This window comes from Salmo trutta, unplaced genomic scaffold (genome assembly GCF_901001165.1).
Source record: "Salmo trutta unplaced genomic scaffold, fSalTru1.1, whole genome shotgun sequence".
Classification (NCBI taxonomy): domain Eukaryota; kingdom Metazoa; phylum Chordata; class Actinopteri; order Salmoniformes; family Salmonidae; genus Salmo; species Salmo trutta.
In genome coordinates, this window is record NW_021823115.1 from 23,480 (window position 1) to 50,526 (window position 27,047).

The following is a 27,047-nucleotide window of genomic DNA, read 5'->3' on the forward strand; positions in this document are numbered from 1 at the left end:
GTCCACTATGATCTTGTCAGAGACGGAGAGATGATTAACTGTCTGCGTGATGCTGTAATAAAGTATATCCTGTGTTTATGTGATCAATGAAGAGCAGAGCATTAGGCTGCTCGGGGTTAATGTGACCATTTCACTTCAATAACACATTATTGACGGGAGAGGAACCGTGGGAGGGACAGGGAGGGGGGGGGGGCAGGCTGGCCCAGGAGGGGAGGACCAAGGGAGGGGGACTGGGAGAAGGGGGCCAGTGAGGGGACCAAGGAAAGGAGGCCAGGGTGGGGGACCAAGGAGGGGTCTAGGCTGGACCAGGGAGTGGAGCCAGGGAGGGAGACCAAGAAGGGGTCTAGGCTGGACCAGGGAGTGGAGCAGGGAGGAGGGCCAGGCTGGACCAGTAGGGGGAGAAGGGAGGAGGGCCAGGCTGGACCAGGGAGGAGGGCCAGGCTGGACCAGGAGGGGGAGCAGGGAGGAGGGCCAGGCTGGACCAGGAGGGGGAGCAGAAGGAGGGCCAGGCTGGACCAGGAGGGGGAGCAGGGAGGAGGGCCAGGCTGGACCAGGAGGGGGAACAGGGAGGAGGACCAGGCTGGACAAGGGAGGAGGGCCAGGCTGGACCAGGAGGGGGAGCAGGGAGGAGGGCCAGGCTGGACAAGGAGGGGGAGCAGGGAGGAGGGCCAGGCTGGACCAGGAGGGGGAGCAGGGAGGAGGGCCAGGCTGGACCAGTAGGGGGAGCAGTGGGGAGGGCCAGGCTGGACCAGGAGGGGGAGCAGGGAGGAGGGCCAGGCTGGACCAGGAGGGGGAGCAGTGGGGAGGGCCAGGCTGGACCAGGAGGGGGAGCAGGCAGGAGGGCCATGCTGGACCAGGAGGGGGAGCAGGGAGGAGGGCCAGGCTGGACCAGGAGGGGGAACAGGGAGGAGGGCCAGGTTGGACCAGGAGGGGGAACAGGGAGGAGGGCCAGGCTGGACCAGGAAGGGGAGCAGGGAGGAGGGCCAGGCTGGACCAGGGAGGTGGGCCAGGCTGGCCCAGGAGGGGGAGCATGGAATGGCAGCCTGGGATCAGGTGACACACTAGGCATCAGGAGGTTGGGGAGTCAGGCACTGGGAGAAACACAGGGCTTTACTAATGTGGTCATTCTGATCACACTAGGCATCAGGAGAGGAGGAATCTGGCACAGGGAGAAACACAGGTCTTCACTAATGCGGTCATTCTGATCACACTAGGCATCAGGAGGTGGGGGAGTCAGGCACTGGGAGAAACACAGAGCTTTACTAATGCAGTTGACATGAATGATACTCTAATCATAGTCATTAGATTGGAGAGGAGGATAGAGAGGAGGGAGAGATGGTGATGGGTAGGTATAGGGGTGAATGGGGGTCATTTGAAGCTTTTTGATTCTCTCTGTGCATTTTGACAGTGAATGCAGATTAATTTCTAGTTGTGTTGAGAATACTGGTCTGGTTTAGTTTGAACCACACAGAGAGAGAATAGATGGTCTGGTTAGTCTGAACCACACAGAGAGAGGATAGATGGTCTGGTTTAGTCTGAACCACACAGAGAGAGGATAGATGGTCTGGTTTAGTCTGAACCACAGAGAGAGAGGATAGATGGTCTGGTTTAGTCTGAACCACACAGAGAGAGGATAGATGGTCTGGTTTAGTCTGAACCACAGACAGAGGATAGATGGTCTGGTTTAGTCTGAACCACACAGAGAGAGGATAGAGGGGGTGGTTTAGTCTGAACCACACAGAGAGAGGATAGATGGTCTGGATTAGTCTGAACCACACAGAGAGAGGATAGATGGGGGGGTTTAGACTGAACCACACAGAGAGAGGATAGATGGTCTGGTTTAGACTGAACCGCACAGAGAGAGGATAGATGGTCTGGTTTAGTCTTAACCACACAGAGAGAGGAGAGATGGTCTGGTTTAGTCTGAACCACACATAGAGAGGATAGATGGTCTGGTTTAGTCTGAACCACACAGAGAGAGGATAGATGGTCTGGTTTAGTCTGAACCACACAGAGAGAGGATAGATGGTCTGGTTTAGTCTGAACCACAGACAGAGGATAGATGGTCTGGTTTAGTCTGAACCACACAGAGAGAGGATAGAGGGGGTGGTTTAGTCTGAACCACACAGAGAGAGGATAGATGCGGTGGTTTAGACTGAACCACACAGAGAGAGGATAGATGGGGGGGTTTAGACTGAACCACACAGAGAGAGGATAGATGGTCTGGTTTAGACTGAACCGCACAGAGAGAGGATAGATGGTCTGGTTTAGTCTTAACCACACAGAGAGAGGAGAGATGGTCTGGTTTAGTCTGAACCACACATAGAGAGGATAGATGGTCTGGTTTAGTCTGAACCACACAGAGAGAGGATAGATGGTCTGGTTTAGTCTGAAACACACAGAGAGAGGATAGATGGTCTGGTTTAGTCTGAACCACAGAGAGAGGATAGATGGTCTGGTTTAGTCTGAACCACACAGAGAGAGGATAGAGGGGGTGGTTTAGTCTGAACCACACAGAGAGAGGATAGATGGTCTGGATTAGTCTGAACCACACAGAGAGAGGATAGATGGTCTGGTTTAGTCTGAACCACACAGAGAGAGGATAGATGGTCTGGTTTAGTCTGAACCACACAGAGAGAGGATAGATGGTCTGGATTAGTCTGAACAGCAGAGAGAGGATAGATAGGGTGGTTTAGTCTGAACCACACAGAGAGAGGATAGATGGGGTGGTTTAGACTGAACCACACAGAGAGAGGATAGATGGGGGGGTTTAGACTGAACCACACAGAGAGAGGATAGATGGTCTGGTTTAGACTGAACCGCACAGAGAGAGGATAGATGGTCTGGTTTAGTCTTAACCACACAGAGAGAGGAGAGATGGTCTGGTTTAGTCTGAACCACACATAGAGAGGATAGATGGTCTGGTTTAGTCTGAACCACACAGAGAGAGGATAGATGGTCTGGTTTAGTCTGAAACACACAGAGAGAGGATAGATGGTCTGGTTTAGTCTGAACCACACAGAGAGAGGATAGATGGTCTGGTTTAGTCTGAACCACACAGAGAGAGGAGAGATGGTCTGGTTTAGTCTGAACCACACAGAGAGAGGATAGATGGTCTGGTTTAGTATGAACCACACAGAGAGAGGAGAGATGGTCTGGTTTAGTCTGAACCACACAGAGAGAGGATAGATGGTCTGGTTTAGTCTGAACAACACAGAGAGGATAGATGGTCTGGTTTAGTCTGAACCACACAGAGAGGAGAGATGGTCTGGTTTAGTCTGAACCACACAGAGAGGAGATAGATGGTCTGGTTTAGTCTGAACCACACAGAGAGAGGATAGATGGGGTGGTTTAGACTGAACCACACAGAGAGAGGATAGATGGTCTGGTTTAGTCTGAACAGCAGAGAGAGGATAGATGGTCTGGTTTTGTCTGAACCACACAGAGAGAGGATAGTCTGGTTTAGTCTGAACAACACAGAGAGAGGATAGATGGTCTGGTTTAGTCTGAACCACACAGAGAGAGGATAGATGGTCTGGTTTAGTCTGAACCACACAGAGAGAGGATAGATGGTCTGGTTTAGTCTGAACCACACAGAGAGAGGATAGATGGGGTGGTTTAGACTGAACCACACAGAGCGAGGATAGATGGGCTGGTTTAGTCTGAACAGCAGAGAGAGGATAGATGGTCTGGTTTAGTCTGAACCACACAGAGAGAGGATAGTCTGGTTTAGTCTGAACAACACAGAGAGAGGATAGATGGTCTGGTTTAGTCTGAACCACACAGAGAGAGGATAGATGGTCTGGTTTAGTCTGAACCACACAGAGAGAGGATAGATGGTCTGGTTTAGTCTGAACCACACAGAGAGAGGATAGATGGTCTGGTTTAGTCTGAACCACACAGAGAGAGGATAGATGGTCTGGTTTAGTCTGAACCACACAGAGAGAGGATAGATGGTCTGGTTTAGTCTGAACCACACTGAGAGAGGATAGATGGTCTGGTTTAGTCTGAACCACACAGAGAGAGGATAGATGGTCTGGTTTAGTCTGAACCACACTGAGAGAGGAGAGATGGTCTGGTTTAGTCTGAACCACACAGAGAGAGGATAGTCTGGTTTAGTCTGAACCACACAGAGAGAGGATAGATGGTCTGGTTTAGTGTGAACCACACAGAGAGAGGATAGATGGGGTGGTTTAGTCTGAACCACACAGAGAGAGGATAGATGGTCTGGTTTAGTCTGAACCACACAGAGAGAGGATAGATGGTCTGGTTTAGTCTGAACCACACAGAGAGAGGATAGATGGTCTGGTTTAGACTGAACCACACAGAGAGAGGATAGATGGTCTGGTTTAGTCTGAACCACACAGAGAGAGGATAGATGGTCTGGTTTAGTCTGAACCACACAGAGAGAGGATAGATGGTCTGGTTTAGTCTGAACCACACAGAGAGAGGATAGATGGTCTGGTTTAGTCTGAACCACACAGAGAGAGGATAGATGGTCTGGTTTAGTCTGAACCACACAGAGAGAGTATCTACTAACAGTGGTCCTGTATCTACTAACAGTGATCCTGTAGTCTGTATCTACTAACAGTGATCCTGTATCTACTAACAGTGATCTGTATCTACTAACAGTGATCCTGTATCTACTAACAGTGATCCTGTATCTACTAACAGTGATCCTGTATCTACTAACAGTGATCCTGTATCTACTAACAGTGATCCTGTATCTACTAATAGTGATCCTGTATCTACTAATAGTGATCCTGTATCTACTAACAGTGATCCTGTGTCTACTAACAGTATCTACTAACAGTGATCCTGTATATACCAACAGTATCTACTAACAGTGATCCTGTAGTCTTTATCTACTAACAGGGATCCTGTGTCTACTAACAGTGATCCTGTATCTACCAACAGTGATCCTGTAGTCTGTATCTACTAACAGTGATCCTGTATCTACTAACAGTGATCTGTATCTACTAACAGTGATCCTGTATCTACTAACAGTGATCCTGTATCTACTAACAGTGATCCTGTATCTACTAACAGTGATCCTGTATCTACTAACAGTGATCTGTATCTACTAACAGTGATCCTGTATCTACTAACAGTGATCCTGTATCTGCTAGCAGTGAATCTGTAGTTTAAATTTACTAGCAGTGATCCTGTAGTCTGTATTTACTAACAGTTATACTGTAGGCTGTATTTACTAACACTTATACTGTAGGCTGTATTTACTAACACTTATACTGTAGGCTGTATTTACTATCAGTTATACTGTAGGCTGTATTGACTAACACTTATACTGTAGGCTGTATTTACTAGCAGTGATCTTGTATCTGCCAGCAGTGAACCCGGCCCATTGTAATGGACTCTTAACAATCTATTACAGCTGAAGATTGGACACACCTACTCACTTTACTTTTACTATTTTCCACATTGTATAATAATAGTGAACACATCAAAGCTATGAAATAAAACATATGGAATCATGTAGTAACCAAAAAAGTTTTAATAATGTCAAAATATTTTCTATATTTGAGATTATTCAAAGTAGCCACCCTTTTCCTTGATGACAACTTTGCCCACTCTAGGCATACTCTCAACCAGCTTCATGAGGTAGTCACCTGGAATGCATTTCAATTAACAGGTTTGTTGTTTGTTAAAAGTTTATTTGTGAAATTTCTTTCCTCCTTAATGCGTTTGAGCCAATCAGTTCTGTTTTGACAAGGTAGGGGTGGTATACAGAATATAAAAGACCAAGTAAGCAAAGAGAAATGACAGTCAATCATTACTTTAAGACATGAAGGTCTGTCAATCCGGAAAATGTCAAGAACTTTGAAAGTTTCTACAATTGGCAGCTTCATTAAATAGTACCAGCAAAACACCATTCTCAACGTCAGCAGTGAAGAGGCGACTCCAGGATGCTGGTCTTCTAGGCGGAGTTCACCTGTCCAGTGTCTGTGTTCTTTTGCCCATCTTAATTTTTTATTTTTATTGGCCAGTCTGAGATATGGCTTTATCTTTGCAGCTCTGCCTAGAAGGCCACTATTCCGGAGTCGCCTCTTCACTGTTGACGTTGAGATTGGTGTTTTGTGGGTACTATTTAATGAAGCTGCCAGTTGAGGATTTGTGATGCGTCTGTTTCTCAAACTAGACACTCTAATGTACTTGTCCTCTTGCTCAGTTGTGCACCGGTGCCTCCCATTCCTCTTTCTATTCTGGTTAAAGCCAGTTTGCGCTATTCTGTGAAGGGAGTAGTACACAGCGTTGTACGAGATCTTCAGTTCCACGCATTGGAATAGCCTTCATTTCTCAGAACAAGAATAGACTGATGAGTTTCAGAAGAAAGTTCTTTGTTTCTGGCCTTTTTGAGCCTGTAATCGAACCCACAAATGCTGATGCTCCAGATACTTAACTAGTCTAAAGAAGTTTTATTGCTTCTTTAATCAGAACAACAGTTTTCAGCTGTGCTAACATAATTGCAAAAGGGTTTTCTAATGATCAGGTAGCCTTTTAAAATGAAAAACTTGGATTAGCTAACACAACGTGCCATTGGAACACAAGAGTGATGGTTGCTGATAATGGGCCTCTGTACGCCTATGTAGATATTCCATTAAAAATCTGTTTCCAGCTACAATAGTCATTTACAACATTAACAATGTCTACACTCAATTTCTGATCTATTTGATTTTTTTAATGGACAAGAAATGTGCTTTTCTTTCAAAAACAAGGACATGTCTAAGTGACCCCAAACTTTTGAATGGTAGTGTATATCTTTCAACTATGTGGTGATGTTAAACATACAATTTCAATCTATCTAATCGAATAGAATCCACAGATTGCGAGTTGAACATAAATACTTTTACTAAGAGTATTAGTATATTAGTAATTTACAGGCCTTTATATTGGGAGAACTGGAGATACAACTATTTCTAGGGTCAATTTTATATCAATGTCCTGCATTTCAGCCATTCCTGAACCTGAGACCAGAAACAGGCTGGCTACCTGAGGGCAATATCAACATAAATGGTCTATTGATTCTACATCCTCACAACAAAATCTGCAGAGCTTCGATGATTGAATGCCCCAAATATTCATCATTTTGTTGGTGGCAAGAATACTATACAATCATTTTTGCTGAAAAGCATGAAGTCTTGAATCTTGCGTCATTTTATGTATAAACTCATACCATGGAATTGGTACATCAAAAATATCTTCCTGACTATTTTTCAATGTGTATGGCACAGTTGACAATGTCCTGGACCTCAAATGAAACTGGTATACTTTCCTTTTTAAATAATTTTTATTCCTCCGCCAGTTTTGATCCTTTATGTTGGGCAGAAAGACCAGTTCCCTACCTCCTCCCGCTGCCACCAGCCTCCTCCATTTTGGGGGTAATGCTGTAATCAATTGGTTGTACTCTTGGGTTGAGCAGACCTTCCCATACAATTCTGATAACTCCATGAAGGACATAACTCTACCATTCCAATTTACAATATAATTTAAAAATAAATTACCCCTTTCAAACATCTTTCCCATAAATACAGGTATTTTATCAACAAGAACATTTGATTTCAGCCATAATATTTGTGGTAATATTTGTTGTAATATCTTTTCAGGGGGATGAAATTTAAATTGTTTGAAAAAGAGAGATACTTTAAAAAAAGTATAATTTTCAATGAATCGAAAATTAGACAATGCTATCTGTACAAAGGCAAATAGGCAATTTTTAAACAATGGGTGAGCTTTTCTTAGTAATCTACTGGAGAACCATTTAGGGTTCAAGTAAAGTTTTGGTGTTTTTATATTTAATAATCTCAACCCATCCAATTCATAATATAGATAGGCACACTTTATTTTGTCTGGTTAAGCATCCCAGATAAAGCAAAATATTTTTTGCTCATATGATTTGAAAAACAAATCATCATGAGTAGGCAATGCAATACGTAAGTGAGTAAACTGAGATATGACTAAGGAGTTAATCAGGGCAATTTTTCTATAAATATTTTTACAAGTTTTTGATTTAAATTCATTGTGGAGATCTCATTTATATCTTTTGTGATATGAATACCAAGTATATCTACTTCACCGTCAGCCCATTTTATAGGTAAACTGCAGTGTAATGTAAAAGTTGTATTTTTTAAAGATCCAATACGCAATATTGTACACTTATTAGGTTTAATCCAGGGAGTCCAGAAAAGTTAACAAGATCTTCAATGAGACATTGCACGGATCTAGCTTGCGGACTTAATATAAAACTTGAGTCATCGGCATACATGGACACCTTTGCTTTTAAGCCTTGGATTTCTAATCCTCTGATGTTGTTATTTGATCTGATATTAATAGCTAGCATTTCGATGGCCATAACAAATAGATATGGTGACAGCGGACACCCTTGTTTAACTCCTCTTAACAATTTTAAACTCTCTGAGAAGTAACTGCTATTTACTATTTTACATCTGGGGTTGTTATACATTACTTTTACCCATTTTATAAGAGAATTGCTGAAATTGAAAAAATCCAGGCATTTATGAATAAAATCCAGCCTTACATACCAAAGGCCTTTTCAAAATCTGCTATAAATACCAGGACTGGCTTCTTAGATGTTTCATGATGTTCTATTATTTCTAGTATGTATCGTTCATGTCGACAGGCTCATCCTTACCTGTCTGATCAGGATGAACAATACCTGGTGAAACCTATTTAATTGCTATGCTACTAAGTGCTATGCATTTTTCTAGTATTATTGCATCACAACATTGAAGTGTAAGAGGCCTCCAGTTTTTTTTAGATAGACTGGATCTTTATATTTTCCATCTGGGTCTTGTTTTAATAATATTGAAATCAGACCTTCCTGCTGAGTACCTGACAGACTTCCATTTCTATAGGAGCAGTTAAAACAAGCTAGTAATGGAGCTTTGAGTAAATAAAAAAGGATTTAATAACCTCAAAAATGTATTCCTCTGTAATTCGGCCTTCACTCTGATCTTTCTGCACATTTGTAAAAAAAAAAAAAAAAATTTATTATTTGGAAAGAGTTCCTTACAGTAATCATAATTCAATGGGTGAGTATGAGAAGGAAAAGAGAACATATGCTTAAAATATTTATCTTCCTCTTTTAAAATATAATTCGGAGATTCATTGATGACTCCGTCTTCAGTATTGAGTTTCTGCAAATTATTTTTGTTAACTTTCCTGTGTTGGAGATTCAGGAATTTGGTGCATTTTTCTCCATATTCCATCCAGTTTGCTTTATTTTTGTAATAGATGACTTTAGATTGTTCTTGAATAAGTTCCTCCAGTTCTTTTTGTTTTTCCTATAACTTATTTTGTATCTCTGTAGTTTCATTTTTATTGCAATCTACGTGTACAATTAGTTCATGTATTTCCTTTGTTAGTCTTGTCTCTTTAGCCAGAAACTGCTTTTTTATTATTGATGAATATTGAATTGAATGACCTCTGAAGGTACATTTAAAGGTCTCCCAAACAATGAGTGGATTTGCTGAACCTATTTTATACTGCAAAAATTCTGTTATAAGTTACTATGTCTTAGTAAAAAATAAATTGTGCTCCAGTAAACTTTGATTAAATTTCCAATATCCCCGCCCACGTGGAAATTCTATGAGAGTTATGTGGAAGCCAATTAGATGATGATCCGATCGCATTCTGTCTCATATTAAAGCTATTTTAACCTTTGATGCAAGAGCGAAAGAGACAAGAAAGTAGTCAAGACGACTAGCTTGATTAAGTCTCCTCCATGTATATCTCACTAGGTCAGGGTTTTTTAGTCTCCAAATATCCACTATTTCTAATGTGTACATAATATTTGTGATTTCCTTAAGGGCACGTTGATGATAGTTTGTAGAGTGATTTCCTTTATGGTCCATTGAGGTACTTAACACTGTGTTATAATCTCCCACCATCATGATTTCATAATTTGCTGCCTGTAAATTCAATAAATTGGTATAAATATTTTTGAAGAAGTATGGATCATCTTGATTTGGACCATTTAGATTAATGCGCCGAATCTCTTTTTCGTCCAATTTCATATTCAAAAAGATCCACCTTCCTTGCAAATGATTCTTGACAATGTGCACATTCAGATTGACATGTTTGTTAGTTAATATTATCACAGCTTTTGAGTTCCTTTGTCCATGACAGAAAATTATTTCACCACCCCATTCCTTTTTCCATACAACTTCATCTAATGATGTAGAGGGAGTTTCCTTTAAACAGTATGTTATATTCCTTTTCTTTTAGCCACGTAAAGATTGATCTTTTTCAAAATCTGCTAAACCATTACTTTTATAACTGGCTATACTTATTTCACCCCTTACCATAACTAGATAATATTCTCAGTCTAAATTTACCATAATTAGTGCTTGTAAAGTTACTGCTATAAGAGGTATTATGATGGTCAAAATGAGAGATTTCAAATGTCTGATATTCAGAATTCAAGAAACAGATTCTAGCAATGTTTGTTTTTTTTTCCCTTGCCTGTTTGCCTGTGAGCCAATGCTACATATGATAGAACATTGGGTCAAGATATTAAATGAGTAGTAAATCTGAGTAGGTTGATGTGTATGATATTGGATGTGATTTAGTGAGTGTGTATGTCTGGTGTCCAAATAAAAAAATAACCCAGCCAATTTGCATGGTTGAGTGTCTATGTGTGTAACATGAAGTGAGTATAGCCTTAGTATTCAGGATGATAATTTTAATTCATATCATATCACCATCATAGTTGCATCATATTTACCTTTAACATCATTTTCATAGAAAAACATTTCTATAGGAATTGACATTTCAAATGATCATGAAAGAGACCTTGCTTTACTATAGAGAAGGCTTCACTACAGTACACATGTATCCCGTACAATACGTTATTATTCCACAAAGTCCCTGTTCTGATATCTTAACATAGATAAACACGTAGTCAAAGACAGACAAACAAAAACATTACATTGAGAGAGAAGGGAGAGAAGAGAAGAGGAGAGAAAGAGAGAGTGTGAGGAGAGAAAGATCAAGTGTGTATGTGTATGTACAAGTGTGTATGTGTAAGCGAGCATGTAATTGAGTGCGTGTGTTCATATCAGCTTCATAGTGTTCACATATTTCTAGTTTCCATACTTTTTTTTCGTAACCTGATGTCACCGTAGAATTTAGTACAGCCATGGCGTTATGGAGCTGTCTCGGAAGAGGGAGAGGTTGTTGTCCTGGCACCACACTGCCAGGTCTCTGACCTCCTTCCTATAGGCTGTCTCATCATTGACGTTAATCAGGCCTTCCACTGTTGTGTCGTCAGCAAACTTAATGATGGTGTTGGAGTCGTGTTTGGACTAAGCACACACCTCTGAGGGGCTCCAGTGTTGAGGATCAGCGTGGCAGACGTGTTGTTGCCTACCCTTACTACCTGGTGGGCGGCCCGTCAGGAGGTAAAGGATCCAGTTGCAGAGGGAGGTGTTTAGTCCTAAGGTCCTTAACTTAGTGATGAGCTTTGTGGGCACTATGGTGTTGAACTCTGAGCTGTAGTCAATGAACAGCATTCTCAAATAGGTGTTCCTTTTGTCCAGGTGGGAAAGGGCAGTGTGGAGTGCGATTGAGATCGCGTCATATCAAATCATATTTTATTGATCACATACACATGGTTAGCAGATGTTATTGGTCACATATACATGGTTAGCAGATGTTATTGTGAGTGTAGCGAAATGCTTGTATCTGTGGATCTGTTGGGGCGGTATACAAATTGGAGTGGGTCTAGGGTATCCGAGAAGATGCTGTCCATGTGAGCCATGACCAGCCTTTCAAAGTACTTCATGGCCAACTATGGGCAGGTTACCTTCACTTCCTTGGGCACAGGGACTATGGTGATCTGCTTGAAACATGTAGGTATTACAGACTCGGTCAGGGAGAGGTTGAAAATGTCAGTGAATACACTTGCCAGTTGGTCCGCGCATGCTTTGAGTACACGTCTTGGTAATCCGTCTGGCCCTGAGGCGGATGTTGACCTGTTTAAAGGTCTTGCTTACATCGGCTGCCGAGACCGTTATCACACAGTCATCTGGAACAGCTGGTACTCTCATGCATGCTTCAGTGTTGCTTGCTTCAAAGCGAGCATTAAAGGCGTTTAGCTCATCTGGTAGGCTCGCGTCACAGGGCAGCTCGTGGCTGGGTTTCCGTTTGTAGTCCGTAATAGTTTTCAAGCCCCACCACATCCGATGAGCGTCAGAGCCACTGTAGTAGGATTCAATTTGAATACTGTATTGAGGTTTTGCCTGTTTGATTGCTCATCTGAGAGTGTAGTTTCTTATAAGCGTTTGGATTAGTGTCCCGCTCCTTGAAAGCGGCACCTCTAGCCTTTAGCTCAGTGCGGATGCAGCCTGTAATCCATGGATTTTGTTTGGGATACAGTGCCTTGCAAAAACATTCACCCCCATTGGCATTTTTCCTATTTTGTTTCATTACAACCTGTAATTTAAATGGATTATTATTTGGATTTCATCTAAATGGACTTACACAAAATAGTCCAAATTGGTGAAGTGAAATAAAAAATAACTTGTTTCAAGAAATTCAAAAAAATGAAATACAGAAAAGTGGTGTGTGCATATATATTCACCCCCTTTGCTATGAAGCCCCTAAATAAGATCTGCTGCAACCAATTACCTTCAGAAGTCACATAATTAGTTAAATAAAGTCCACCTGTGTGCAATCTAAGTGTCACATGATCTGTCACATGATCTCAGTATATATACACACCTGTACTGAAAGGCCCGAGAGTCTGCAACACCACTAAGCAAGGGGCACCACCAAGCAAGCGACACTATGAAGACCAATGAGCTCTCCAAACAAGTCAGGGACAAAGTTGTGGAGAAGTACAGATCAGGGTTGGGTTATAAAAAATATCCAAGACTTTGAACATCCCAACGAGCAACATTAAATCCACAACAAACCTGCCAAGAGAGGGCCGTCCAACAAAACTCACAGAGCAGGCAAGGAGGGCATTAATCAGAGGCAACAAAGAGACCAAAGATAACCCTGAATGAGCTGCAAAGCTCCACAGCGGAGATTGGAGTATCTGTCCATAGGTCCACTTTAAGCTGTATATTCCACAGAGCTGGGCTTTACGGAAGACTGGCCAGAAAAAAGCCATTGCTTAAAGAAAAAAATAAGCAACCACGTTTGGAGTTCGCCAAAAGGCATGCGGGAGACTCCCCAAACACATGGATGAAGATACTCTGGTCAGATGAGACTCAAATTTAGCTTTTTGGCCATCAAGGAAAACACTATGTCTGGAACAAACTCAACACCTTTCATCACCCCGAGAACACCATCAAACATGGTGGTAGCAGTATCATGCTGTGGGGATGTTTTTCATCGACAGGGACTGGGAAACTGGTCAGAATTTAAGGAATGATGGATGGCGCTAAATACAGGGAAATTCTTGAGGGAAACCTGTTTCAGTCGTCAAGAGGTTTGAGAATTGAGAGGTTCACCTTCCAGCAGGACAATGACCCTAAGCATACTGCTAAAGCAACACTCGTGTGGTTTAAGGGGAAACATTCAAATATCTTGGAATGGCCTAGTCAAAGCCCAGACCTCAATCCAATTGAGAATCTGTGGTATGACTTAAAGATTGCTGTACACCAGCGAAACCCATCCAAGTTGAAGGATCTGCAGCAGTTATGCCTTGAAGAATGAGCAAAAATCCCTGTGGCTAGATGTGCCAAGCTGATAGAGACATACCCAAAGAGACTTGCAGCTGTAATTGCTGCAAAAGGTGGCTCTATAAAGTATTGACTTTGGGGTAGGTGATTAGCTATGCACGCTCAAGCTCTGTTTTTTGTCTTATTTCTTGTTTGTTTCACAATAAATATTATTTTGCATCTTCAAAGTGGTAGGCATGTTGTTTAAATCAAATGATACAAGAAATCAATTTAAATTCCAGGTTAAGGCAACAAAATAGGAAAAATGCCAAGGGCGTCAATACTTTCGCAATCCACTGTATGTACAGTGAGGGAAAAAAGTATTTGATCCCCTGCTGATTTTGTACGTTTGCCACTGACAAAGAAATTATCCGTCTATAATGTTAATGGTAGGTTTATTTGAACAGTGAGAGACAGAATAACAACAAAAAATCCAGAAAAACGCATGTCAAAAATGTTACAAATGAATTTGCATTTTAATGAGGGAAATAAGTATTTGACCCCTCTGCAAAACATGACTTAGTACTTGGTGGCAAAACCCTTGCTGGCAATCACAGAGGTCAGATGTTTCTTGTAGTTGGCCACCAGGTTTGCACACATCTCAGGAGGGATTTTGTCCCACTCCTCTTTGCAGATCTACTCCAAGTCATTAAGGTTTCGAGGCTGACGTTTGGCAACTTGAACCTTCAGCTCCCTCCACAGATTTTCTATGGGATTAAGGTCTGGAGACTGGCTAGGCCACTCCAGGACCTTAATGTTCTTCTTCTTGAGCCACTCCTTTGTTGCCTTGGCCGTGTGTTTTGGGTCATTGTCATGCTGGAATACCCATCCACGACCCATTTTCAATGCCCTGGCTGAGGGAAGGAGGTTCTCACCCAAGATTTGACGGTACATGGCCCCGTCCATCGTCCCTTTGATGCGGTGAAGTTGTCCTGTCCCCTTAGCAGAAAAACACCCCCAAAGCAAAATGTTTCCACCTCCATGTTTGACGGTGGGGATGGTGTTCTTGGGGTCATAGGCAGCATTCCTCCTCCTCCAAACACGGCGAGTTGAGTTGATGCCAAAGAGCTCCATTTTGGTCTCATCTGACCACAACACTTTCACCCAGTTGTCCTCTGAATCATTCAGATGTTCATTGGCAAACTTCAGACGGGCACATATATGTGCTTTCTTGAGCAGGGGGACCTTGCGGGCGCTGCAGGATTTCAGTCCTTCACGGCGTAGTGTGTTACCAATTGTTTTCTTGGTGACTATGGTCCCAGCTGCCTTGAGATCATTGACAAGATCCTCCCGTTTAGTTCTGGGCTGATTCCTCACCGTTCTCATGATCATTGCAACTCCCCGAGGTGAGATCTTCCATGGAGCCCCAGGCCGAGGGAGATTGACAGTTCTTTTGTGTTTCTTCCATTTGCGAATTATTGCACCAACTGTTGTCACCTTCTCACCAAGCTGCTTGCCGATGGTCTTGCAGCCCATTCCAGCCTTGTGTAGGTCTACAATCTTGTCCCTGACATCCTTGGAGAGCACTTTGGTCTTGGCCATGGTGGAGAGTTTGGAATCTGATTGATTGATTGCTTCTGTGGACAGGTGTCTTTTATACAGGTAACAAACTGAGATTAGGAGCACTCCCTTTAAGAGTGTGCTCCTAATCTCAGTTTGTCACCTGTATAAAAGACACCTGGGAGACAGAAATCTTTCTGATTGAGAGGGGGTCAAATACTGATTTCCCTCATTAAAATGCAAATCAATTTATAACATTTTTGACATGCGTTTTCTGGATTTTTGTTGTTGTTATTCTGTCTCTCACTGTTCAAATAAACCTACCATTAAAATTATAGACTGATCCTTTCTTTGTCAGTGGGCAAACGTGCAAAATCAGCAGGGGATCAAATACTTTTTTCTATAGTAGTATTTGAGCAGGGCACTCAAATACTACTATACACTATAGTCAGACAGTATAATATACTATAGTCAGACAGTATAATAGACTATAGTCAGACTCAGTATTATATACTATAGTCAGACTCAGTATTATATACTATAGTCAGACTCAGTATAATATACTATAGTCAGACTCAGTATAATATACTATAGTCAGACTCAGTATAATATACTATAGTCAGACTCAGTATAATAGACTATAGTCAGACTCAGTATAATAGACTATAGTCAGACTCAGTATTATATACTATAGTCAGACTCAGTATTATATACTATAGTCAGACTCAGTATTATATACTATAGTCAGACTCAGTATTATATACTATAGTCAGACTCAGTATTATATACTATAGTCAGACTCAGTATTATATACTATAGTCAGACTCAGTATTATATACTATAGTCAGACTCAGTATAATATTCTATAGTCAGACTCAGTATAATATACTATAGTCAGACTCAGTATAATATACTATAGTCAGACTCAGTATAATATACTATAGTCAGACTCAGTATAATAGACTATAGTCAGACTCAGTATAATAGACCATAGTCAGACAGTATAATAGACTATAGTCAGACAGTATAATATACTATAGTCAGACAGTATAATATACAATAGTCAGACAGTATAATATACTATAGTCAGACAGTGTAATATACTATAGTCAGACAGTGTAATATACTATAGTCAGACAGTATAATAGACTATAGTCAGACAGTATAATAGACTATAGTCAGACAGTATAATATACTATAGTCAGACAGTATAATATACTATAGTCAGACAGTATAATATACTATAGTCAGACAGTGTAATATACTATAGTCAGACAGTATAATATACTATAGTCAGACAGTATAATATACTATAGTCAGACAGTATAATATACTATAGTCAGACAGTATAATAGACTATAGTCAGACAGTATAATAGACTATAGTCAGACAGTATAATAGACTATAGTCAGACAGTATAATATACTATAGTCAGACAGTATAATATACTATAGTCAGACAGTATAATATACTATAGTCAGACAGTGTAATATACTATAGTCAGACAGTGTAATATACTATAGTCAGACAGTATAATAGACTATAGTCAGACAGTATAATAGACTATAGTCAGACAGTATAATATACTATAGTCAGACAGTATAATATACTATAGTCAGACAGTATAATAGACTATAGTCAGACAGTATAATAGACTATAGTCAGACAGTATAATATACTATAGTCAGACAGTATAATATACTATAGTCAGACAGTGTAATATACTATAGTCAGACAGTGTAATATACTATAGTCAGACAGTATAATAGACTATAGTCAGACAGTATAATAGACTATAGTCAGACAGTATAATAGACTATAGTCAGACAGTATAATATACTATAGTCAGACAGTATAATATACTATAGTCAGACAGTATAATATACTATAGTCAGACAGTGTAATATACTATAGTCAGACAGTGTAATATACTATAGTCAGACAGTATAATAGACTATAGTCAGACAGTATAATAGACTATAGTCAGACAGTATAATATACTATAGTCAGACAGTATAATATACTATAGTCAGACAGTATAATATACTATAGTCAGACAGTATAATAGACTATAGTCAGACAGTATAATATACTATAGTCAGACAGTATAATATACTATAGTCAGACAGTATAATATACTATAGTCAGACAGTGTAATATACTATAGTCAGACAGTGTAATATACTATAGTCAGACAGTATAATAGACTATAGTCAGACAGTATAATAGACTATAGTCAGACAGTATAATATACTATAGTCAGACAGTATAATATACTATAGTCAGACAGTATAATATACTATAGTCAGACAGTATAATAGACTATAGTCAGACAGTATAATATACAATAGTCAGACAGTATAATAGACTATAGTCAGACAGTATAATAGACTATAGTCAGACAGTATAATATACTATAGTCAGACAGTATAATAGACTATAGTCACATTGCTATACAGTTACAGAAGCCTTTCCCACTGGATGACCTTTCTCTTCAGCTTTAAAGAAACAGAGAGAAAAAAGACGCGTAAATCCAGTGATAATGTGTAAATGTTAACCACTTACAATTAAAACTGTGATTTATGTTGCAGAAAGCTTTTAAATGACACAGCAGCATTACAATATAGATTCCCCTATCATTAGCATAATAGTTTTATTGTTGTATAATTAAGAAATATAAAACGTGTCTACCTGGCTAAGCTTTACTACGAATCAGGGACTCTTAGACGGGGCAAATGTATCCACACACACAACGGAACATGGGTCAATGGCAGACGGGATCGAGGTAATGATTAAATCATTAAAATGTTGTCAACGCTTCACAGAGCAGAGAGAAAATTAACTTCCTACCAACCACATTTTTTCTGCTGAACATGAAATAATGCTTTTGTGCCAGTCTAATTACAAAGCTAACATCTGATAGAGTCAGCATCCAGGGGGGATTACCACATGCATGAGTATTAGACCTCATTACCAGCTTGACTGCTAAATTATTACATCTTGTAATTGGATGGTGAGATTTATACTCAGATTGGCTGGGTTTCTGTAAGATTGTAATTACAGGCTTGGTTGGTTTGCGACTTATCACAGTGAGCAGGATGAGGTGAAAAACAAGCTGTAACCCTCTCACAGCGCCAGTTCAGCCCTCTGTTTATTTAAAGAGCGTTTCATTAAGCTGTAACCCTCTCACAGCGCCGTTCAGCCCTCTGTTTATTTAAAGAGCGTTTCATTAAGCTGTAACCCTCTCGCAGCGCCCGTTCAGCCCTCTGTTTATTTAAAGAGCGTTTCATTAAGCTGTAACCCTCTCGCAGCGCCAGTTCAGCCCTCTGTTTATTTAAAGAGCGTTTCATTAAGCTGTAACCCTCTCGCAGCGCCCGTTCAGCCCTCTGTTTATTAGACCAAACAGAGCTGTTTGGTGAAGGGGAGACATTTAGTACCAGCTGACAAATGGGGGGGGGGGGGGTTCATTTATTTAACCTGGCTGATCTATTTCAGCTGAATGTAGAAACAAGCCATCCGTTTTATGATTGAGTCAACGCCTCCATTATCTAGAGGCTAACTGACTGGTAAAGCACCCATCTGCCAGCTGATTTCATTTACCTTATGTTACAAAACACACAGTGCTACAGGAAATAGGAAGAAATACTCATACCATCAACTTGGCTTCAGTGTGTGTGTGTGTGTGTGTGTGTGTATGTGTGTGTGTGCACGCACGCACGTGAACTCACATGTGCTCTTATGTATGCTATTGTTGATCTGGCTGTGTCAAAACTGTAGTCAGATGTTATAGCTATGCAGGAATCCCTTGCTGATTTAAAACTTGTGCTTAATACGGGAAAAACGAAATACATGTTGTTTTGAAACTCTGATCAGAATATTTCAGATGAACTACATGTTCACTCATTAGATGGTTGTCCAATCGAACTTGTTCCTGCATATGCAGTGCATTCGGAAAGTATTCAGAACTCCTAGCCTTACTCTCAAATAGATCAAATAAAACATGTCCTCATCACTCTACACACAATACCCCATAATGACATCACAATACCCCATAATGACAAAGCGATATGAGGTTCTTAGAATGTTTTTTCAAATGTGTATATATATCCTGTTTAGGATAGGGCGCAGTATTTTCACAGCCGGATAAAAAACGTACCCGATTTAATCTGGTTATTACTCCTGCCCAGAAACTAGAATATGCATATAATTATTTGATTTGGATAGAAAACACCATAAAGTTTCTAAAACTGTTTGAATGGTGTCTGTGAGTATAACAGAACTCATATGGCAGGCCAAAACCTGAGAAGATTCTATATGGGAAGTGCCCTGTCTGACCATTTCTTGGCCTTCTGTAGCCTCTTTATCGAAAATAGAGGATCTCTGCTGTAACGTGACATTTTCTAAGGCTCCCATAGGCTCTCAGAAGGCGCCAGAACGTTGAATGATGACTCTGCAGTCCCTGGGCGTGCATGTGAAGACTCCATTTTCTATTTTCAGTGTTTGAATGAAAACAAGGTTGGAATATTATCGCTATTTTACGAGAAAAATTGCATAAAAAATTATTTTAACCTGTCTGGGCTAGGGGGCAGTATTGAGAATTTTGGAAAAAATATGTTCCCATTTTTAACTGCCTCCTACACCAACTCAGAAGCTAGAATATGCATATTATTGTTCAGGTTTGGATAGAAAACACTCTGAATTTTCTAAAACTGTTTGAATGGTGTCTGTGAGTATAACAGAACTCCTATGGCAGGCAAAAACCTGACAAGGTTTCAAGCAGGAAGTACCCTGTCTGACAAGGAGTCGTGCGTCTTGCATCTTTTTATTGAAAAGTAAGGATCTTAGCTGTAACGTGACAATTCCCAGGGCTCCAATAGGCTCTCAGAGCCCGCGAAAAACCTGAAGGTTTACGAGGGAGCCTCAGGTTGAAACAGATTATCGCCTTTTGTAAGTGGATGCTCAGAGGACCTTTGAATGAGGCGCGTGCACGAATTTTATTCGGCTGTTTAGGCTCAATGCATACTCCCGGTCGGAATATTATCACTTCTCTACGACATAAATGGCATAAAAATTGGTTTTAAACAGCGGTTGACATGCTTCGAAGTACGGTAATGGAATATTTAGACATTTTTGACACGCCAATGCGCCATGCGCGGGACCGTGAAGAAGCATTCTAGAACTCACGAACAAAACGTCGCTGTTTGGATATAACGATGGATTATTTGGGACCAAACCAACATTTGTTATTGAAGTAGAAGTCCTGGCAGTGTATTCTGATGAAGAACAAGCAAGGTAAGAACATTTTTCTTATAGGAAATGTGATTTTGGTGGAGGCTGACCTGGGTGGGTATCTAAATAGCTAGCCCTGTAATGCCGGGCTATGTACTTAGATTATTGCAAAATAATAATAATTTTTAAAACGTTAGAAATGCTATTACTTCAATTTCTCAAACATATGACTATTTTACAGCTATTTAAAGACAAGACTCTCGTTAATCTAACCACACTGTCCAATTTCAAAAAGGCTTTACAACGAAAGCAAAACATTAGATTATGTCAGCAGAGTACCCAGCCAGAAATAATCAGACACCCATTTTTCAAGCTAGCATATAATGTCACAAAAACCCAAACCACAGCTAAATGCAGCACTAACCTTTTATGATCTTCATCAGATGACAATCCTAGGACATTATGTTATACAATACATGCATGTCTGTTCAATCAAGTTCATATTTATATCAAAAACCAGCTTTTTACATTAGCATGTGACGTTCAGAAAAAGCATACCCCCCGCAAACTTCCGGGGAATTTACTAACAATTTACTAAATTACTCACGATAAACGTTCACAAAAAGCAAAACAATTATTTTAAGAATTATAGATACATTACTCCTCTATGCACTCGATATGTCCGATTTTAAAATAGCTTTTCGGATGAAGCACATTTTGCAATATTCTAAGTACATAGCCCAGCCATCACGGGCTAGCTATTTAGACACCCACCCAGTTTAGCCTTCACCAAAATCACATTTCCTATAAGAAAAATGGTCTTACCTTTCCTGTTCTTCGTCAGAATGCACTCCCAGGACTTCTACTTCAATAACAAATGTAGGTTTGGTCCCAAATAATCCATCGTTATGTTCCATCAGCGACGTTTTGTTCGTGCGTTCTAGACACTATCAGAATGGTAAATCACGGTCGTGAGCATGGCGCAGAACGTGACAAAACATTTCTAAATATTCCATTACCGTACTTCGAAGCATGTCAACCGCTGTTTAAAATCAATTTTTATGCCATTATTCTCGTAAAAAAGTGATAATATTCCGACCGGGAATCTGCAATTAGCTAAACAGCCGAAGGAAAATACTGCACGGGGTCGAATTGGGCACGCGCCTAATTCCATTGTCCTCTGATGGGCCACTTGGAAAAGGGGATTCTGTGTTTCAGCCTGAGGTTGCCTCGTCATCGTTCAGGTTTTTCCCGGGTTCTGAGAGCCTATTGGAGCCCTAGGAATTGTCACGTTACAGCTAAGATCCTGACTCTTCAATAAACAGAAGCAAGAACAACAACACCTTGTCAGACAGGGTACTTCCTGCATGAAGGTTTTTGCCTGCCATAGGAGTTCTGTTATACTCACAGTCACCATTCAAACAGTTTTAGAAACTTTAGGGTGTTTTCTATCCAAACCTGAACAATAATATGCATATTCTAGCTTCTGAGTTGGTGTAGGAGGCAGTTAAAAATGGGCACATATTTTTTCCAAAATTCTCAATACTGCCCCCTAGCCCGTAGAGGTTAAAATCAATTTTTATGCGATTTTTCTCGTAAAAAAGCGATAATATTCCAACCGGGAGTCGTTGTTTTCGTTCAAAGAGAGAGAAAGTAAACATGGTGTCGGCTCGTGCACGCGCCTCCAGTCTCATTGTCCTCAGATCGACCACTATCCAAATGCGCTAATGTTTTTCACCCATGGCCTGCAAAGGTACCATTCATCGTTCTGGCGCCTTCTGAGAGCCTATGGGAGCGTTAGAAAATGTCACGTTATGCCAGAGATCCCCTGTTTTGGTTAGAGATGATCAAGAAGGCCAAGAAATAGTCAGAGAGAGCGCTTCCTGTTTGGAATCTTCTTAGGTTTTGGCCTGCCAAATGAGTTCTGTTATACTCACAGACACCATTCAAACAGGTTTAGAAACTTTAGGGCGTTTTCTATCCAAATCAAACAATTATATGCATTTTCTAGTTACTGGGCAGGAGTAGTAACCAGATTAAATCGGGTACGTTTTTTATCCGGCCGTGCAAATACTGCCCCCTATCCCCAACAGGCTAGTTCTGAACGTCACATGCTAATGTAAAAAGCTGGTTTTTGATATAAATATGAACTTGATTGAACAAAACATGCATGTATTGTATAACATAATGTCCTAGGAGTGTCATCTGATGAAGATCATCAAAGGTTAGTGCTGCATTTAGCTGTGGTTTTGGTTTTTGTGACATTTTATGCTAGCTTGAAAAATGGGTGTGTGATTAGATGTGGTTAGATAAAGGAGAGTCTTGTCTTTAAAATGGTGTAAAATAGTCATATGTTTGAAAAATGGAAGTGTTTGGATTTTTGAGGTGTTTGTAATTCGCGCCACGCCATTGGATATTGGCGAGGCTTTCCGCTAGCGGAACAATAAGATGTAAGAGGATAGATATATATATATATATATATATATATATATATATATATATATATATATACTGCTCAAAAAAATAAAGGGAACACTTAAACAACACATCCTAGATCTGAATGAAAGAAATAATCTTATTAAATACTTTTTTCTTTACATAGTTGAATGTGCTGACAACAAAATCACACAAAAATAATCAATGGAAATACAATTTATCAACCCATGGAGGTCTGGATTTGGAGTCACACTCAAAATTAAAGTGGAAAACCACACTACAGGCTGATCCAAATTTGATGAAATGTCCTTAAAACAAGTCAAAATGAGGCTCAGTAGTGTGTGTGGCCTCCACGTGCCTGTATGACCTCCCTACAATGCCTGGGAATGCTCCTGATGAGGTGACGGATGGTCTCATGAGGGATCTCCTCCCAGACCTGGACTAAAGCATCCGCCAACTCCTGGACAGTCTGTGGTGCAACGTGGCGTTGGTGGATGGAGCGAGACATGATGTCCCAGATATGCTCAATTGGATTCAGGTCTGGGGAACGGGCGGGCCAGTCCATAGCATCAATGCCTTCCTCTTGCAGGAACTGCTGACACACTCCAGCCACATGAGGTCTAGCATTGTCTTGCATTAGGAGGAACCCAGGGCCAACCGCACCAGCATATGATCTCACAAGGGGTCTGAGGATCTCATCTCGGTACCTAATGGCAGTCAGGCTACCTCTGGCGAGCACATGAAGGGCTGTGCGGCCCCCCAAAGAAATGCCACCCCACACCATGACTGACCCACCGCCAAACCGGTCATGCTGGAGGATGTTGCAGGCAGCAGAACGTTCTCTACGGCGTCTCCAGACTTTGTCACGTCTGTCACGTGCTCAGTGTGAACCTGCTTTCATCCGTGAAAAGCACAGGGCACCAGTGGCGAATTTGCCAATCTTGGTGTTCTCTGGCAAATGCCAAACGTCCTGCACGGTGTTGGGCTGTAAGCACAACCCCCACCTGTGGACGTCGGGCCCTCATACCACCCTCATGGAGTCTGTTTCAGACCGTTTGAGCAGACACATGCACATTTGTGGCCTGCTGGAGGTCATTTTGCAGGGCTCTGGCAGTGCTTCTCCTGCTCCTCCTTGCACAAAGGCGGAGGTAGCGGTCCTGCTGCTGGGTTGTTGCCCTCCTACGGCCTCCTCCACATCTCCTGATGTACTGGCCTGTCTCCTGGTAGCGCCTCCATGCTCTGGACACTACGCTGACAGACACAGCAAACCTTCATGCCACAGCTCGCATTGATGTGCCATCCTGGATGAGCTGCACTACCTGAGCCACTTGTGTGGGTTGTAGACTCCGTCTCATGCTACCACTAGAGTGAAAGCACCGCCAGCATTCAAGTGACCAAAACATCAGCCAGGAAGCATAGGAACTGAGAAGTGGTCTGTGGTCCCCACCTGCAGAATCACTCCTTTATTGGGGGTGTCTTGCTAATTGCCTATAATTTCCACCTGTTGTCTATTCCATTTGCACAACAGCATGTGAAATTTATTGTCAATCAGTGTTGCTTCCTAAGTGGACAGTTTGATTTCACAGAAGTGTGATTGACTTGGAGTTACATTGTGTTGTTTAAGTGTTCCCTTTATTTTTTTGAGCAGTATATATATATATATATATATATATATATATATATATATATATATAAAGGAAATATCTTATTTAGATATTGATTCAGACCCTTTTCTATGAGATTCGAAATAGAGCTCAGGTGCAGCCTGTTTCCATTGATCCTTGAGATTGTGATGTGGTACGGTTGGACGCAGGTGCAGAGAAGAGATCAGGAATCAGTGGTTAAGGATAAACATAGTAATACTTCACTGTACACTTGAAAAAACAACAAATACTAAGTCTCGAAAACTCACTCAGGAAACGAACGCACACGGTAAACAAGTCAAGCTTCTGCAAAGGACCCCAGAAAACACACCTCTTTTAACAGTGACACAATCAGGAAAGAATAAGACACACCTGAGTCCAATAACATTCTCTAGGGCGGCATCTGGCGCCCTCTGGTGCCAGGAGGAACCACGACAGAGATGTTTCTACAACTTGATTGGAGTCCACCTGTGGTAAATTACATTTATTGGACATGATTTTTAAAGGCAAACACATCAAATCAAATCAAATAATATTTGGTCACAAACACATGGTTAGCAGATGACATTGCGAGTGTAGCTAAATGCTTGTGCTTCTAGTTCCAACAGTGCAGCAATATCTAAGTAATATATATAAATTCCACAACAAAAACCTAATACACACAAATCTAAGTAAAGGAATGGAATAAGAATATATACATATAAATATATGGATGGCCAAGGTCAGAGCGGCATAGGCTAATATGCAATAGATAGGATAGAATAAAATATATACAATTGAGATGAGTAATGCAAGATATGTAAACATTCTTTACAGCTTCTACTCCAAAGCCATAAAACTGCTGAACAATTAATCAAATGGCCACCTGGACTATTTACATTGACCCCCCCCCCCCCCCCATTTGTTTTTACACTGCTGCTACTCGCTGTTTATATCTATGTGTAGTCACTTTACCCCCACCTACATGTACAAATTACCACAACTAACCTGTACCCCCACACATTGACTCTGTACCGGTACCCCCTGTATAAAGCCTCCACATTGACTCTGTACTGGTACCCCCTATATATAGCCTCCACATTGACTCTGTACCGGTACCCCCTGTATATAGCCTCCACATTGACTCTGTACCGGTACCCCCTGTATATAGCCTCCACATTGACTCTGTACCGGTACCCCCTGTATATAGCCTCCTCATTGACTCTGTACCGGTACCCCCTATATATAGCCTCCACATTGACTCTGTACCGGTACCCCCTGTATATAGCCTCCACATTGACTCTGTACCGGTACCCCCTGTATATAGCCTCCACATTGACTCTGTACCGGTACCCCCTGTATATAGCCTCCTCATTGACTCTGTACCGGTACCCCCTATATATAGCCTCCACATTGACTCTGTACCGGTACCCCCTGTATATAGCCTCCACATTGACTCTGTACCGTAACACCCTGTATATAGCCTCCATATTGACTCTGTACCGGTACCCCCTGTATATAGTCTCCACATTGACTCTGTACCGGTCCCCCCTGTATATAGCCTCCACATTGACTCTGTACCGGTACCCCCTGTATATAGCCTCCACATTGACTCTGTACCGGTACCCCCTGTATATAGCCTCCACATTGACTCTGTACCGGTACCCCCTGTATATAGCCTCCACATTGACTCTGTACCGGTACCCCCTGTATATAGCCTCCACATTGACTCTGTACCGGTACCCCCTGTATAAAGCCTCATTATAGTTATTTTATTATATTATTTTTTATTATTTTTTCCTTTCGTTTATTTGGTAAGTATTTTCTTAACTCTTTCTTGGTTAAGGGCTTGTAAGTAAGCATTTCACAGTAAGGTTGTATTCAGCATTTCACAGTAAGGTTGTATTCAGCATTTCACAGTAAGGTTGTATTCAGCATTTCACAGTAAGGTTGTATTCAGCATTTCACAGTAAGGTTGTATTCAGCATTTCACAGTAAGGTTGTATTCAGCATTTCACAGTAAGGTTGTATTCGGCGCATGTGACAAATAAAGTTTGATTTGATTTGATAATTGTAAACACAGGGTTCAAAGAACCTGAAAAGGTTATAAAGGAGAAACAGAATATATTGAGTCTGACTACAGTATATTAAACTGAGTCTGACTATAGTAAGTTATACTGTCTGACTATAGTATATTATACTGTCTGACTATAGTATATTATACTGTCTGACTATAGTATATTAAACTGAGTCTGACTATAGTATGTTATACTGTCTGACTATAGTATATTATACTGTCTGACTATAGTATATTATACTGTCTGACTTTAGTATATTATACTGTCTGACTATAGTATATTATACTGTCTGACTATAGTATATTATACTGTCTGACTATAGTATATTATACTGTCTGACTATAGTATATTTTAATGTCTGACTATAGTATATTATACTGTCTGACTACAGTATATTAAACTGAGTCTGACTATAGTATATTATACTGTCTGACTATAGTATATTATACTGTCTGACTATAGTATATTATAATGTC